We start from the raw sequence: 14,201 nt of genomic DNA, 5'->3' as shown, positions 1-14,201 counted from the left end.
ATCGCCGTTTATTGTCCATATCATTTCATATAACAAGTTCATTTTTAAAATCTGAGGCATTCTTACATTAACATTTGTAGCATTTTATATGTTGTATATATTATTTTTGTAGTTAATTTTTACATTTAACAATCACATTTTCTGCCTTTCCAACTAGAAGTTCACAGTTCTTCTACCGTTTTTTTTGTGTGATGATGAAAATATTTAACTTTTAGCTTCAGTTACATAGGAATCTCATTTCTTTAAAAAAAGAAGTCTTGTGAGCTTGTTTCAGAAATAAATGGGAGTGTACAAATTAATTATTAACTGCAGAGGAAAACATAGATTTTTTTTTTAACCTTCTTCATCAGAGAGTGGGCCATTCCATCCTCATGTGCGGGACAATAAGACGAAATTTCCCCAACATTTTTTTAAATCGATTTTAATCTTTTAATTAAACATAACTAATCATATTTTTTATCTTTACATGTGACACAAAAATACACCGGACACATGGTATATTTTTATTGAGTAATTTTGTTATATTAAATTCAATTAATTTGCATGCGTCACGTGCTGGACATCCAAAGTCAAGTCTTGTAATGTTCTGTATGAATGAGGTGATATTTTGCTTTATTAATATAGCAATTACAAAACAAATTTTAGTTTTTGAAAGCTAAGGTTCTAAGATAAAGGACACGTATCTCATTTGTTTAGGAATATTAATTTAAACTGTTGAAAAAAAATATGCAGGATAAAGAAGTCATATTTCATCCCCGCGTTCAATATCGTCCCCCTAAGTTTCTCTGGTCACCACTAGGTGTCGCCACCGATAATGTTTTTCTCTGGTTGCGGTCAAGAACTCTATTTGTGGAAGTTTCATCAGTCTAGTCTGCTGCGCTGCCGCTTGGAAGTACTTATTCTGATTATTGAAAATTTGAGTTATTTATATATATATATATATATATATATATATATATATATATATATATATATATAGAGAGAGAGAGAGATTAATTGATCGTAGCATTTGCTACTCAGCGGCTGAAAAGCTTAAGGGGGACGAAATATGGCGCCTTTACCCTATAGGACAATTTCTCAGAAAAGCCGTCAATTTGTTCCGCACGAGACAGCTCATACATTTCATTAAAACGGGATAATTTTAAAAGGTAGTGAACAAATTTTTTTGCTTAAGAAATCACAGATGCTTCTGTGATTTCTGAAGTCGCAAAATTTTGTTCATTACCCCTTTAAATTATTATTTTTATTGAATACTAGCAGTAACCGCACGGCGATGCCGGCGCGAAGAATTTAAAGGAAGTCCGTTGAATAAAAAAATCCACCCACCCCCCTTTTCTGATGTGAAATGATAATTTTTCTTCAACTAAGATGCGTACACACCTTTTCAAAAAACCTATTAAATTCTTTTTGGATTTTAAAACCATTCGCCAAAACTCATAAAACGATTAACAGTAGCTGTAATACTCAAAGTAATCTTTCATTTCATCGCTTAACACGCCAAGCAAGCACGCTACCGTAACCCTGCGCTTTAGCGAGTGAAGCGGTTTTTTCTTCACTTTGAAATGTTTCGCCAAATAAGCAATGCTATAATAAAAATGTTATAAAGAAAAATCACAATTGAATAATACGACAAATCACATTATTTACTTAGAAGTAACTATCTTCAACTATAAGAGCAAAAACAAACGTTGAAGAAATAAGAAAAACAAAACCTAGTAGAAAAACCTACAAAATCAAATTATGTTCTTGAATAGCGAAAAAAAAAAAAAAAAAAAAAAACCATTCAAAAATCAGTTTGTTAGCCGCGCGGCATGGTTCCTCGCTGCTATCCAGACTGTCCGCCAGCGCCCTCTGTATCAGTTAACTTACCACAAAAACAAATTCATATCATTCAAGTTCTAATAGTGTTTGCCATCTATTAGAAATTCATAGAGCTAAACTTACCCCGCCATCTATTATGAATTCATACAACTAAACAATTTCAATTATTTCGGTCAATCTGATTTTAAAAGAAAAATAGCCTATAGCATTCCTCAATAAATGGACTATTCAACACAAAAAGAATTTTTCAACTGGACCCAGTAGTTCCTGAGAATAGTGCGTTAGAACAAACAAACAAACTCCGCAGCTTTACATTATTAGTATAGATATGAGCTACCAGGTGCAAGACAAAACTAACGTTTTCCGCGGAATGTCCCTCGTGCGTTTTCAATAGCAGTTGTACAACGATGGGGGGGGGGGGGGGGAGGAAGAGAAGTCAAATTAAAACTATTTGTGTCTTGATTTTCTCCCTTCTATATCGGTTTTAAATGATCCAAGCGAAGGGTCAATTTTATTAATTAGAGAAAGCGCTGATTAGGGTTCTAAGTGATGGGCTAGAGATGGAGACGACAATGCCATTCTCATTTTTACAAAGCGATGAAGATGCAAGAATTCAACATGTACAAAGCAGAAATGAAGCATTTGTTTGGTAAAGCAACACTAGAAAACATATAAAAATCTTAGAAAATTACATTTTAAACATGTTTTTTTTTTTATTTTTAGCAAAAATACTTGCAATTTGTATTTTTCAGGATTGCTTCTGAGTATTTTTTTACAGGGCAAGCAGGAAGTTTGACAATACAAAGTTTCAAGAAAGTAGTTTGTATGCAACGTTTCGAGAAACGCTGATAAAAAGGTTTTTGAGAAAAAGTAAGTAACAAACAGTGCTTGCGAAAGAAAATAACTTAACTTTATAAAAAAGCAAATAGCTTCATAACAAGTTTCAGACACCAAAAATAAATACTTCAGAGAAATAAAGTACCGGATTTTATGTTTTGCAAACAAAGTAAATTTGACCGCACGTATTTTAGAGAAATGTTGGTAATTCTCCCTTTAAGAAACACATACCTCCCTCTTTGTAATAGTTAGTGTTAGGGTATAAAAGTTCCAAATAAAACAATGACGTTTTCTTAAAATAGGCATTAATTATACTTCAATAACTGCTTTAATTGCCGGTTGAACTACGTTCCTTTTTTTTTAGGGGGGGGGGGGGCTTTATAACGAAACATATACAACATGATTTGAGACGGCAAAATTACTCGTTATTCTTGAATTATGTGCCTTGAAGAAATTATAGAGTGAAATTAACCTTGTATGTGGTAAAGAAAGGCATGGCATGTTTCTAAAAAAAATAATTTGAAGAATATCACGTGTCAAAGTCAATCGTATTAGCTGTAGCAAAAATAAATATGTAAAAAGCAATAGCATGTAAAGCATGGTATAAAAAGCAGTGGAAATAAAGAGCAGTGCGAATTAATAGTGGAAAATAAAATGTTTAAAAGAAATATATAAAGAAAATAAAGGGTAAAAAGAAGAATGCAAATAAATAAATAAATAAATGCGCTGTAAAATATACTGATATCATAGGTAATCATTATGTTTCAACGTATTTAAAATTTTGTCAATTAAGTGATATAGATTATTATCTTTATTATATACCTACGAATTTGAAGCTTTTGATGAATTATATATAAAAGATGTAACGGTGCATTAGTTTCGGTGAAACATTTCAATTAAATTACTAAATATTCCTTTTTTTTTTTATAGAAGAATTGGCAAAACTCATCTTTGTGTTAAGAACTGATGACTTTCTTTTACTTCAAGGAACTTTTATAAATCCCATTAACCACTCTTCCAAGATTAAAACAACGAGATTTTGCTGCATCCGTTTTCAGTTAACCATCGAGCAGAAATACTTCTAGCAGAAAAATATCTCGAAAACTCGCTTTCAGTTTTTCTTTTTGTACATTACCTGTGTATTATCTAATTATGTTAGCTTCAGTTACAGGATACACAGTAAATTGAATTCCGTAAATTATAGTTGAGAAGCAAAAGAAGACTTTCTTTGTTCCTTGTCTTTCCCCACTTTTACGCTTTTTGTAAGCACTCAAAACTTCAAAGAAAAGCTTAGTTAGCCGTATCTATAATAGACAACATTTCTAATGAAATCCATTTTCCAACTTCAGTGCATAAAGGAAAAAATATCTTGAGTTTTTTTTCGTTGTCAACAGCATGGTGTTTTGACACGTATTGATTCCCCCTTACTTTTTTAAACAGGATCGTTGAAGATTTATACTAGTAAACATAAAAGTGCTTATCTATATTTAATCTTCTTAACGCATTTCGTAACTACTTTATACGTTTTTTAAAACTGTCATATGTAATTAAGGCTAATTCGCATAGATACCGACAGAAATGCATTTCTGATTTTGTTCCTTCTCAACGGAATTAATTAATCGCATTTGAAGGATTATTTCGATAATGGGTTTTTAGAAAGTTATCAAGCAGAAGGACATTTCATTTCTCGGATTAAAAAAACAAAACCACTGACTTATCTCATTAAAATGTACTCATGCAGATAACGAACTGATCATTAGTGTTGACGCGTACATAGGAATACTATTTTCTAAATGCTTAGATGAAAAGTTACAAACAAATACAGGGAAACACAGATTAGAAGTTTCTGTTTAGAAAGGTTTTTCCACTTACTTGGTTCTTTTTTCTCATCACAAATTTTTGAAAACCTTCAGTATGTTTAGTTTATATATGAGATAGTGAGAAGCAAAGGGATGGAAGTGGACTATTTTAAGTTTCGAGTAAAACGCGTTTAAAGATCAGATCCTACGTAAGCTTTCATTGAAATTTTTTTCTTAATCATGCAGTACAGCAGCACCTACCAGGGCTACTAGTACAATCTCTTGCCCCAAGACAGAGGAGAGGTTCACCTACCATTTGTACTGGTTATCTTCAAACTTTTAATTTTGCCACTTGCATCCCTTTGCTTCTCTCTACCTCATATATTTTTAATACAGTTAGTTTTAACTGTATATTATTAACCACATTTATATCTATACACTGTAAAAACAATTCAGAAACTTTTCTGGAAAATAATGGGCAGCTAATGTGCAGCCAGTAACATTTGCAAACTTGCACATGTTAGTGGAAAGTTGTAACACAACTTGCAAAAAGCAGGAACATGTGTCCCTAAAATTCAGTAACCTGGAATCTTTCTGAAGAATTCAGAAATTTCCCCGCTTGAAGCCAGTCATGTCTTTAGAAACTTTAGAGAAAACTTTGGTAGGTTTAAAATAACAGTTTCAGACCTACCTGATTACCCAAGAAAGTTCGAAAAAGCATCACTGCAACCACTGCCAATGTGGAGAAAGAATTGCAAGTAAGTACCAAGTATCTCACTTGCCTGAAGTTCTCGCAAAGCTACGGAATACAAAGACGAATTCGTTCTTATTGGGTTCTTAGGCAATCTGAACGGGCCATAACCGGACTGAAGAAGATACACTTAATAACTACGCTCAGTTAATCTTTAAACTCCTAGCTAAAAGTAATTTTCAAAACAGCGAAAAGTTTGTCAACTTGTATCAATTCAGAATATTTTTTGACAAAAATGCTTGGTTATTTACAGGAAAGTGATGAAAACCTTTGAAATCCCGACATGTTTTACGGAAGTAATCAGTGACGCTTCGGAATATTTTTAGTGTATGTATGCGAGGCCTTCGAGATAGGAAGGCCATCCAACTAGCAAATGACGTCATCGTTTGTCGATCCACAATGATATTGGGAAGGGAGCACTTCGATTAATATTTTGGTTAAATAAAACTATTTGGTTTATTTATTATTGTCTTCTGTTATTCAAGTAGCATTACAAGTTCTACTTTTTCATTTGAAAACATAAAAAGGAACCGATAATCATACATTAAAAAATACACTGAGCTTAATTCATAGTCTTACAAAGTATTCAAATAACTAAACACGATTTTATTTTACAATCATGTTAAAACAAAGTGATAAATAAACACAGTTTTATTTTTCATTAGAAATTGTTTTTTAACTAATCGCATTTTAAGTACTCGTTTATTGTATTGAAACATTAAGTCTTAAGAAGTATTCAAATAAATAAATGAACTTTCATTTTACAATTACATCAAAACAAAAAATAATATTACTATTGTATTTGAATAAGAATTAAATGAAATTTTAAAAAATAAATAAACATTTTTACTTAAGTAAACGGGAAACAGGACTGCAATATGTTTCAAAGACATAACATCAAATTAAAGTACATAATACCAGATTATTAATGTTAACTTAGCTGAGCAAATTTATGCTTTTAAAAAGACGTGAATGCTTGGGTGCCATCCCCAAAGTAGACGGTGCCCTACCCCCTTCAATTATGAAACCTTCAAAAAAAAAAAAAAAAAAAAAAAACATCTCCATCTCCCTTAAAATTTCAAGGGCACAGTTATTTATAACTATAGCCGTTGAAAAGCTATCATTACTATGAGACTATGATTCCGACCCCCCCCCCCCTTCGGTGGGCACTCTCGAAAAATTACACAGGAATTCAACTTGAAAAACGTTAATTAAAGAATGAATGATACATCATGAATACTGTATGTTGTATATCAAAAAATGTATTCAATATCTAAACAGCCTTTTTTTTTTTTTTTTTGGAATTCGGCTACTTTCCCATTTTTAGCTTTTTCTGCTGCTAATGATTCTTGTGTGTGTGTGGGGGGGGGGCTTTAATTGTTCATCATTTTAGGCTTTTGAAAAATTATTTTAAAAAGCATTAATTGATGACAAAGTAATATTTTTCAAAAAACTTTTCATAGAATGACCATTTTAGCAACTTTCTTTAATACTTAAAACCTCATATATGTTAAATTTAGATCAACATTTTGCTAAGTATGCTCTTTTAGGAAATCAATGTGACAGTTTTGTGACAGGGGGAAGGGAGGGGATAACAAGAAGTGTGACATCACGCGTTGTTTATAACAATATGCTCATGTTGAACAGCGTTACATGTAACAAGGAGGAGGGGGGGGGGGATTTGTTCAAAAGTTTGTAACATACTTTATAGACAGCCCTTTAATTCAATTTATGTTACAGTTTCAGAGTTCCTGAAAGCTTATTAACAGAAAACCCAAGGAGTTCAAAAAATATGTAGTTCAAGACATTTTGCCCTTTTTAAGCATAAACAAACAAGCATAGAGCATTTGGCAAAAACACGTTGTGTATCCACTGCTCAAAATTAATCTTTCGCAAGCCCAGAAATTATGAATACCGTTAACTTAACCACAATGTGTGCATAAATATCATAAAACCTAAAGACAACAGTGAAAAAAAAAACCATATATATATTTTTTAATTTACGCACAGAACCAGCTTGTTTGAATAACATTGCAGGGGCGTAGTTGGGGGGAAATGTTTAAGTATCGAACCCACGACCTCCGGCGTTCAAATCTAATCTTTTATCTCAGAACTACGGAAACCCATCAAGGAATGTTTTTTGATCAAAATAACACATGCTAGCGTATAAAACAATTTAATCGAAACCGAAAATATAGGATTAGTTCAGTTAAAAGCCTGTTTCAATAAACTTGTTTACATTTTTACTGAATATCAACACCAAGTTACGCTTCTGATAGCAACAAGTATATTCGCAGAAAATTTTGACATATGTATATTGTTAGTTTGGAAAATCCATTTCGAATAAATGCGTGTTCAAAGTTGAAAAAATAAAGAAATAAAAAGTTGCAAGTTAACCGTTTCAAATATTAAAGCAGTATGCTGAAATTACAAATTACAGACAAAGATATCGGAAAGGAAACTGACAATTGTTTGTGTAATGGAGGAAAACTTAAGAAATCTTAACTGCATAAAATGTAAATTTGTTTATCTGAGAAAAGAGTACTTACCTCCGAACTTTAAAATTTATTCCATGAGGCGTCCAGCTTTTTGCTTTACATGCAGGTTGTTCGGCAGCGGAACTCGCTGACTCACTTTTCACTCAGCAGATACTTAAGACTTATATTATACATATATTTTTTAATTGCCTCTACATTCCGGTACGTGGGAAGGAAGAGATAAATCCAACAGAATTGTATTCAAAAATGTGCATCCGAAGTTACATATTTCCTATTTCATCTATATCAACCAGAGCAAGCAACACCACTGGTAAACTGCACTGTTTTTAAGTTTCGCGCCAAGTTCAAAGATCGACTACTGGTGGCGTAACGAAGCGGGGGGGAGGGGAGTTGTCTGGCCTGTTATCACGTGGGTCTCGATGTATGTATGTATGCATGATTACTAGCGGCACGAAATCGATGTTGATGTTTTTGTTGAAACATTGATTTCTTTTATCATCGGTGTTTGAGGGTCGATGTTTTTTCTAACATCGACGTTTTTGTTCAATGTTTTCTCAATGTCGATGTTTTATATTTGAACCAAAAATATTTGTAGAAAAGGTGACTATGTTTGTAATTACAATAAAAGCTTTATTATTGATTAGTTATTGAGAGATCTATCATATCAGAATGAGTTATCTATTTTTAATTATCTAAAGAAATAGATTTATATTTGCAAAAAAGTTAATAATACTTCTTCCAGTGCACTGTTAAAGAGAATATTGAAGGTTTCTTAAGTTATCCTCAAATATCAGTTTTTTCATTTTAAGTTTTTTCTAACAAAGCGGTTCCCAACCTTTTCCCCTTTGCGAACCACTTCCAAAACAAGAAAGAAGTAGACGAACCCTTTGTGAATTAAGTAATAAGCAACAAGCTAAAAAAGAAAAATCGCACATTCAATACAAATTTAAGAGAATATTTTTAGCAATATTGCTCAGTAGTTCATAATGAGAACGAAAAGATAATTACAAAATATAAAAGCACAAATATTTCTACAAACAAAAATAAAAGCCAGAAAATGAATTCAAAACTAATTCAATAAAGAACAAACACAGTGATTATATCTGTCAGTTTTACATTACGTTCAGCATTTAATTAGCTTCCGCATTTATCCTTTTTCACATAAAACGTTGTCCAAAATGGTAATAAAATTTACAACGTCTTTTTCTGAAGCAAGAGATGTGTTATGAGTAAATCTGGTATGACCAGTACGAAGACGGGCTGTTACAACTTGTTCTGTTCTGGTGATTTTTAGTGACTTAAACCTATCGTCGAAGGCTTCATGGACTAAGAAATAAACGAATAACTTATGAATAAAAAACGTTTAGCAAGCATGTTAAAATTCCGCCATTACAATATTTTTTTCGCGAACCCACTTTGTACCTCTCGCGAACCCCCAGGGGTTCGCGAATCACCGGTTGGGAACCGATGTACTAACACATATATGAACCTACAATACTTCCCTCCGCTCTAAATAAGTCTTTCACTTAGAAAAAACTAATTTTACTTTAGATATGTAGGGGAATGTAGGGCAAAGTGAAATAGTTAAGATAACTTACTATATTCAAAATAATAAATATATATATATATATATATATATATATATATATATATATATATTAGGGTGGTTCAAAAAGACATACAAAAAAAAGTTCTCCTACATAACAAGACACCCCTCAATATTTTTAGATTTGTGGATAGTAATATATTGGAAAAATTTTAGCTTCCTATTTCAACTGAAAAAGAGTGCTCAACCCCCTCCCCAAAACTTCATTAGTATGGGGGAGGGGGTATGAAAATACATTGAACTCTTAAAACAATGCTACATATTATAATATACACTAGAAATATGTACATACATTTATTAAATGTATATGCATACATTTATTAAATGTTTCAAAATTTGTGGCATTTTCGGCTAATGTTAAATTAAGGGGTCATTGAGCACACTCTTAAAATTTGAGTAAGAAGCTAAAACTTTTACAGCATAACACTATTAGTAAGTTTAAAAAAATAGGGGATGTCCTGGACTTTAGCTGAAAAAAAGTTTTTTTGAACCACCCTAATATATATATATATATATATAAACAAAGTAAATGTTTTTGTACCCTATAACCTAGACACCATGAACATATTTCAAGAGTGCTAGTAAATTTCTGCACATACTAAAAACTAAACATCTACCTCAGCACAGAACTAAACCAGAGCGGCGGAAAATTGCTCGGTTACATCTGAATACCTACAAGTACCAGCCTGTGTTCAGCAGGGCGCTACTTGCGAGTGACAACAAAGTCTACGTGGCAGATTGCGGTAGTTTCTACCGCTTTCTTGGCAAGGGGTCGCGCTCCCAATGTAATGAGTCGTAAATCACAGGCCCCTTCAGAAAGATGAGGCGGGGGTGGGAATACAACTGACAAAACTTCTCGCCCCTCCTAACCCTAATCACGGGATGGGATTTAATGGAGTCGCCGGGGCTTCCTTCTCTTGTTCTCTGGATATGACATCATTTTCGCAAACAGAGGTTAAACTCGATTACTTTGTTTGATTTGGAAGGAGGAAAGAGACGGAACAGGATTTAATGTCTCTTAAATATGGCGAAGACATATATCTTGCGGTGTGGGAGGAATTGCTTCCTCTAATCGAGTTCAATAGTTTTGGAAGATTTAATAACCTATCATATTGAAACTTATTATACAACTACTTTGATGTCAGTAACATTTTACTACACTAATTTACTACACTGTTTTTAGCAATAACTACTACACTTTATTATTATTAAAATACAGTCGAACTCGCTTATAACGAGGGAGAAGGGATCGCAATATATGCTCGTTATAACCGAAACTCGTAAAGGACAGGTTCAAAAAAAAAAAAAAAGAAAGAAAAAAAAACATTTAAATTCTAACACACTTACATTGCTTGTTTTCAATTTTTCTACAGTGGCAAGGAAGTTGGTTAATTCCTTTTAGCTATATTATTGTGTCTTTCTTGTGTTATGGATGTTTCTCGAGGAATATTCATTGATCAAACGTCGTCATTTTCACTCCTGCCTTCGAAAAACGATTAAAGTTTTTTGTACATCAAAATATGTTGATGGTAAATGAAAGACACCGCCAGCTCAGTCAATTCCAGCCGAGGATTGCAGTTTCGTGCTTATTAGCACTCATCAGCCCGGCATAGGAGTGACTGAGCTGGAGGTGGAAAACCTCTTAAGGAAGCCTATTATGTGCCCCTATGTATTTCTGCCTTAGCCCTGGCTATAGGGCGGTAACTTACTGAATATGTTGATGATAGTTCAGTTTAAAATTCTTCACAACTTTTGTTATCGCTTTCATTGATTTAGCACTTGAATTAGCTTGAAATGGAGCTACAATACAATCGTAAATAAGTATATCGGAAGTAATAGCATTGCCGTCAACAAATATGTAATTTTTCAATGCTTTTCTAACTACAAATGAAAAAATGCTGTCATCCCTTGTTGTAAGAATTTAAAATTCTTCTTTTTGCTAAAAATCAATAGAAATGTTCTGAATCACAAAAATATTGCTCGTTTTAGGCAGGTTTTGCTCGTTAAAAGCGAGTTTTTCTCTTTTAGACTTAACATTGTACCAACCAACTATTTCTGATTTCCTCGTTAAAACCAAGATCTCGTTATATCAGAGCTCGTTATAAGCGAGTTCGACTGTATCTAACATTGATTTAAATATTCACATATTATTTATGATATTATTCTTTGAAAAACAGAGTGCAACTTAGTTAAGTCAAAATCCATGGAAATGAAGGAAATTTTAGCACTTGACTCAAAACTAGAGAGGGGCGGGAGGGTTAATAAATTTAACTGGTATTTGTCGTGTGACATCGTAGTTCCTAAATGAATGCAGCGATTTTGATATTTTTGTTTCTGACAGGTGGCTTTATCAAGAGTGTTCTTAGCTATGATTCGAGCCGTTCTTTAAATAAAATTTTTAATTTAGTGTATTATTATAACTGAAAGTTTCCTACATAAGATAAGAGATAACTACAGTTCAGCTGCATCCATCAAAGTTTGATCACATCGAACTTTTCTTTTTATTATTTGGAATAGTAAGACGTTGAATTTAATTTTTTCTTGCAGGACAAGGAAATTATGAATATGAATATTATTATGAATATTATTATGAATAACAGGCTCCCATTATTTGCAGAACTTTTAACACAAAATGCCGTGCCTTCTAACAGATTGTATAGAATCTGAAAATAATAGAAGCCGATGCAAAATAATTAGTCTTTTAATGTTAAAATGTCTTTAAAGGGCAGTATTTGCCAATTTTTACCCGACTGCGCGTGCGCGACGCAAAGGAGGGTAATGTGTTTATCAGTCTATGTATGTATGTCCGTTTCTATGTGGCATTCTACAGGCTAAACGCCTTCGCCAATTTTGGTAATTCTTACATCAATCGATTTGTCTTAACCTTGGGAGTGTCACTAAACACATGACAGTAATAAAAAGTAACATTTCAAAAACCAGTTGCCATTTTGTCAGTTGCGTGCGACAAATGCAGGTAGTTTTCACTTCTGAATTTTTTGTTGACTAAGTCTACTAATTGGGGTACCAGTGGCCGAGTGGTTTAAGCGATTGCTTCTCTCACTTGAGGCGGTGGGTCAAGACACCTTTGCTCCAGATGTACTTTCCCCTCTTTCTGATGTAAATTCTTTCATGTGTTCATTATATGTAATCTGTGCTGTAATAAAAAATATATTATGCGTAACGAAGGCAAGACACTCAGATTGTAGTCCTCATCAAAATAAACCCGTGCAATAAGCACCAAAAGAAAGAAAGTCGACTAATTCGATTTTCATCTCTAACATGTTGCTTTTGTTTTGATTCAAGGGACTGAGTTTCGCAACGTTTACTTTCTTGACAGGCTTTTTTTTATTCTTGCGAGAAAGATTTGACTGACGGGGGGCCTTTGTAGCCGAGCGGTCTGAGTGACTGCTTGACATTGGCACACTTGAGGTGGTGGGTTCGACTCCCACCCCCGCTCCGGTTGTACCCTCCCTTCTTTGTGATGTACATTCTTTCATGTGTTGTTTATATGTGTAATAAAAATATATATCATGCGTAAGGGAAGCAAAGCACACAGATTGCAGTCCTCATCAAAATATACCTGTGCAATTAAGCACCAAAAGAACGAAAAGATTTGACTGACGACGTTTCTGATTTCACGTCATCATGAGTTATACAGGCTGTTTATATAGCTGTGCTGTGGTTGACCGAAGTTTGCGCATTTTTGCCGAAAGGGGAACGTCCCTAGAGGAACTAATTATCAGTAGTTTAGACCATCGCAAGTTACTTAATAAACCTCACGATACAAACAAACTTTCTCAATGAAATGACAAGATTGGGAAATATACCGTCTCATAATCATAATAATTAAGTCAATGAAAATTAACTGAAAAGTGTAAAATAAAAAATTATTAAATAAATAATTCAAAAGCAGAGTAGAAGGATCACCAGTCGGGGCCCATTCCTTTCTGATTCAAGAAATCCCGTAAAATTTGAATGGGCCCCGACTGTTGATCCTTCTATTCTGCTTTTGAATTAATGATTTGTCTTATCTATGTACAGTTATAAAACTATTTCAACGGTGTAGTTATTCAGCAGTACTTAATAATATTCTAAATTACTGGGCTTATACATTTTTCATTTTAGTTTTTTTGGTTATTACGCAGTCTGGTTTTTTGTTTTTATTTAATAATTTTTTATTCATTTTCAATTGCTTGAACTTCTGCCATCTACTCTACTTTAGCTTTATTGTACAAGCTTGCTTATATGGTGCTCACTGAAAACAAATCAAATTCCAGTACTTCCCTACTGTTAGTATGGAATAAAAATCGCGTTTCTTCAAATATCTCAAAAACTCATTTCTGTAGATACAGCCCTTTACCGTCCCACGGCAGTATACAGAATATTTTGCAGCCAGATATTTTGCATTGTCTTTCAAATTCTGCGAGTATTACTGTTTGCATAAAGTAAGATGATATGTTAGCTTTCTCTTGCAAGTGGATGGGGAGATCGATGTTAGAAATGTCTGAACCAAACGGAAACAGTCATTTTAAAATATTTAGTATCCCAAGTTTTACATTGAAAAAAACTCAGGAAACTTTTCGGTAAATATTACTATAAAATGGAGTGTTTACATTTAGAAAAAAAAATACTGTAAATTGCGCAAAAAAAAATAAATAAAAATAAAAATAAATAAAAAAATAAATATAAATAAATAAATAAATTTAAAAAAATTTAAAAAATTATTTTTTTAAATTAAAGAAAATTTAAAAAAAAAATAAAAATTAAAAATAATGTTTTTTTAATTAAAAAATTTAAAAAATTTAAAAATTAAAAAAACAATAAAAAAATTAAAAATTAAAATTAAGAATTAAAAAAAGATAAAATAAATAAACATAAAATAAATAAAT

This window comes from Uloborus diversus, chromosome 10 (genome assembly GCF_026930045.1).
Source record: "Uloborus diversus isolate 005 chromosome 10, Udiv.v.3.1, whole genome shotgun sequence".
NCBI classification, from domain to species: Eukaryota; Metazoa; Arthropoda; class Arachnida; order Araneae; family Uloboridae; genus Uloborus; species Uloborus diversus.
This window is presented reverse-complemented; position numbering follows the sequence as displayed.